Source organism: Mus caroli, chromosome 4, assembly GCF_900094665.2.
Source record: "Mus caroli chromosome 4, CAROLI_EIJ_v1.1, whole genome shotgun sequence".
Classification (NCBI taxonomy): Eukaryota; Metazoa; Chordata; class Mammalia; order Rodentia; family Muridae; genus Mus; species Mus caroli.
The window spans coordinates 18,557,056-18,561,855 of NC_034573.1; positions in this window are offsets into that span (position 1 = coordinate 18,557,056).

Genomic DNA, 4,800 nt, shown 5'->3' on the forward strand with positions numbered 1-4,800 from the left:
GGAAGTGAGAGATTCCCAGGACTCAAGGGAACAACCTTAGATGAAATGTCCTAGAGTAGGGAAAGAGAACTTGTAGAGCCCACCTCCAGCAGGAAGACAGGGCATCAAGTGAGGTAGGGAGTTGCTATCCCACAGTCAAAAACTCTGACCCATAATTGTTCCTGTCTTAAAGAACTGCAGGGACAAAAGTGGAGAAAAGCCTGAGGAAAAGGAGGTCCAGCAACAGGTCCAAACTGGGAGGTCCTAAGGTCTGACACTATTACTGAGGCTATAGAGTGCTCACAAAAAAGGGATCTAGCATTACTGCCCTTCCAAAGACCCAACAAACAGCTGAAAGAGTCAGATGCAGATATTTACACTCAACCAATGGACAGAAGCTGCAGGCCCCTGTGGTTGAATTAGGGGAAAGCTTGAAGAAGCTGAGGAGGAGGGTGACTCTGTAGGAGGACCAGCAGTTTCAATTAACCTAGACCCTTCCCCGAGATCTCTCAAACACTGGGTCACCAACCAGGCAGCGTACACCAGCTGGTATGAGACCCCCAACACACATACAGCAGAGGACTGCCAGGTCTGGTTTCAGTCAGAGAAGCACCTAACCCTCAAGAGCCTGGAAGGCCCAGGGAGTAGTGAGGTCTGGTGGGGTAGGGGTGCAGGAGTGGGGACATCCTCCTGGAGACGGGGGGGGGAGGGTGAGGGGAGGGGAGGAGAGATGTGAAACAGTCAGAGGATGGACCTGGAGGGGTATAAAATCTGGAGTTTATATTTAAAAAAGTAAATAAAACCAAGGGGGGAAAAAGAAAAGAAAAGAAAAGAAAGGAAAGGAAAAGAACATGAGAGAGAGAGAGAGAGAGAGAGAGAGAGAGAGAGAGAGAGAGAGAGAGAGAGAGAGAGAGAGAGAGAGAGAGAGAGAGAGAGAGAGAGAGAGAGAGAGATTTGTATTTTTTTTCTTTATTGGTTTGCGTTTTCATCCTGGTATGTTTTGTTGTAGTTGTTTGTTTGCTTGCTTGCTTGCTTGCACTTCTTTTCTAAAGAAAGGGTGTGGAGTTTTGGAGAGGTAGGGATGATCTGAGAGGTGTTGATAGAATGGAATCCATGATCATATTTCATTTAAAATATCAATGAAAAGATTATACTTGGAGAGAGCTATGGCTCCAGATACATATTGAGCAGAGGATGACCTTATCTGACATCAGTGGGAGGTGAAGGACCTTGGTCCTATGGAGGCTTGATGCTAGAAAGGGGATGCTAGAGAAGTGAGGTAGGAGTAGATGAGTGGGTGGAGGAGCACCCTCATAGAGGCAAAGGGGAGGGGAGAGAGGAAGGATGGGATGGAGGTTTTGTAAAGGGGAAACCAGGAAGGGGATATATCATTTGAAATATAAAAGAATAAAATGAGTAAAAAAAAATCAGTAAAATGTGTATACATAAAAATGTCTTTCCTATAATAATAAAAATGCAGTTATTAAGTATGTAATTTGACAAAAATCTTTATCAAAACTATTATATGTTTGTTGTATAATAACATATTACTGAGTACAAATATTTTAAAAATGCGTTTAGGATAGGATCAGAGGTGAGGAGGACACGATATCTTCCCCCAACACCAGAAGTAACCAGGACTAGCTGGATCAGGGCACTCAGGAACTTCGCCTGACCAGTGGCAAATGTTCCTTCTAGTCTGGGCTGGTACCCTGAGCAGATCTTGGGCACAAACTCTGCAGCCAGTCCCATAACACCCAGATGAAGATCCAATCTCAGGCCCTCTAACTCACCCAGGACTAGAGGATCACAGGATCCTCAGGAGTTTGGTAAAACCAGGATCTCAGGGTCCCAGAGGCAGCTTGACTCCCAGGAGCTCTGACACACCTAAGATCTCAGGATCACAGGATCCTAAAATCACATGAACACAGAGACAGCTGAACTCTGAGGAGTTCTGACACAACCAGGGTCACAGGAAGGATAGATGCCAGTCAGATATAGTGAAGGCAGGTAGCACTAGAGGTAATTAGATGGTGGAAGGCAAACCTAAGAACATAAGCAACAGAGACCAAGGTTACTTGGCATCATCAGAACCCAATTCTCCCACCATAGCAAGCCCTGGATACACCATCACAGAGGAAAAGCACGACTCGGATCTAAAATCACTTCTCATGATGGTGATAGAGGACTTTGAGAAGGACATAAATAACTCCCTTAAAGAAATAAAGGAGAACACAGGTAAACAGCCAGAAGCCCTTAAAAAGGAAACACAAAAATCCCTTAAAGAATTACAGGAAAGCACAATCAAACAGGCAAAGGAAATAATCAAAACCATCCAAGATCTAAAAATGAAAATAGAAGCAATAAAGGAATCACAAAGTGAGAGAACCCTGGAGTTAGAAAACCTAGGAAGGAGACAGGAGTCATAGATGCAAGCATCACCAACAGAATACAAGGCTCCTAACCCAAAACATACAGGAAATCCAGGACACAATGAGAATACAAAACCTAAGGATAATAGATCTAGAAGAGAGCAAAGATTCCCAACTTAAAGTGTAGTAAATATCTTCAACAAAATTATAGAAGAAATCTTCCCTAACTTAAATAATGAGATGCTCATGAACACACAAGAAGCCTACAGAACTCCAAACAGACTGGACCAGAAAACAAATTCTTCCTGTCACATAAAATCAAAACACCAAATGCACTCTCTTAGTTAGGGTTTTACGGCTGTGAACAGACACCATGACCAAGGCAAGTCTTATAAAAACAACATTTAATTGTGGCAGGCTTACAGGTTCAGAGGTTCAGTCCATTATCATCAAGGTGAGAGCATGGCAGCATCTAGGCTGTCATGGTGCGGGCAGAGCTGAGAGTTCTACGTCTTCATCCAAAGGCTGCTAATGGATGACTGAGTTCCAGGCAACTGGGGTGAGAGTCTTAAACCCACACCCACAGTGACACACCTACTCCAACAAGGTCACACCTATTCCAACAAGGCCACACCTCCAAATGGTGCCATTCCCTGGTCCAAGAATATACAAACCATCACATGCACTAAAAAAAGAAAATATTAAGAGCAGTAAGGGAAGAAGATCAAGTAACATATGAAGGCAGAACTGTCAGAATTACACCAGATTTCTCACTAGAGACTATGAAAACTAGAAGATCCTGGGCAGATGTAATACAGACTCTAAGAGACCACAAATGCCAGCCCAGGCTACTATACCCAGCAAAACTCTCAATTAGCATAGATGGAGATACCAAGATATTCCATGACAAAACAAAAATTACACAATATTTTCCATAAATCCAGCCCTACAAAGGATAATAGATGGAAAACACAAACACAAGGAAGGAAACACAAAAACAAGGAAAGAAATAATCTTTCAACAAACCCAAAAGAAGATAGCCACACAAACATAATTCCACCTCTAACAACTAAAGTATCAGGAAGTAACAATCACTTTTCCTTAATATCTCTTAATATCAATAAACTCAATTCTTTGAAAAGGACATAGACTAACAGACTGGATATATAAACAGGACCCAGCATTTTTCTGCATATAGAAAACACACCTCAATGACAAAGACAGACACTGTCCCAGAGTAAAATGTTGGAAAATAATTTTCCAAGAAAATGATCCCAAGAAACAAGCTGGGGTAGCCATTCTAATATCGAATAAAATCAACTTTCAATAAAAAATTATCAAAAACAGCAAGGTAGTTTACTTCATACTGGTTAAAGGAAAAATTTACCAAGAAGAACTCGTAATCCTGAACATCTATGCTCAAAATGCAAGGGTACCCATATTCATAAAAGAAACTCTACTTAAGCTCAAAGCACACATCACATCCCACACAATAATAGTGGGAAACTTCAACACCCCACTCTCAGCAATGGACAGATTATGGAAACAGAAACTAAACAGAAACACAGTGAAATTAACAGAAGTTGTGAACCAAATGCATCTAACAGATATTTATCGAACATTTCATTCTAAAAGATTATACCTTCTTCTCAGCACCTCACAGTTACCATCTCCAAAATTGCCCATATAATTGGTCACTAAACAGGACTCAACAAATACAAGAAGACTGAAATAATCCCATGTGCCCTATAAGATCATCACAGACAAAGGCTGGTCTTAAATACCAACAAAACAATGGAAAGCACACATACACATGGAAGTTGAATAATGCTGTACTCAATGATAACTTGGTCAAGGAAGAAATAAAGAAATTAAAAACTTTTTAGAATTTAATGAAAATGAAGGCACATCATACCAAAACTTATGGGACACAATGAAAGCAGTAGTAAGAGGAAAACTCATAGCTCTTAGTGCCTCCAAAAGGAAACTGAAGAGAGCTTACACTAGCAGCTTGACAGCACACCAAAAAGTTCTGGAACAAAAAGAAGAAATTCACCCAAGAGTAGTAGACAGCAGAAAACAATCAAACTCATGGCTGAAATCAACCAAATAGAAACAAAAAGAACTATACAAAGAATCAACAAAACCAGTAGCTGGTTCTTTCAGAAAATGAACAATATAGATAACCTCCTAGCCAGACTAACCAGAGGGCACATGGACAGTATCCAAATTAATGAAATCAGAAATGAAAAGAGAAACATAACAATGAAATGTATCTTAAAATAACTATTCTTTTTGTTGAATATTAATAGTTGAAAATATTAAAATCATGTTCTACAAGAAGAAGAGGAAGAGGAAGAAGAAGAGGAAGAGGAGGAAGAAGAGGAAGAGGAGGAGGAAGAAGAAGAAGAAGAAGAAGAAGAAGAAGAAGAAGAAGAAGAAGAAGAAG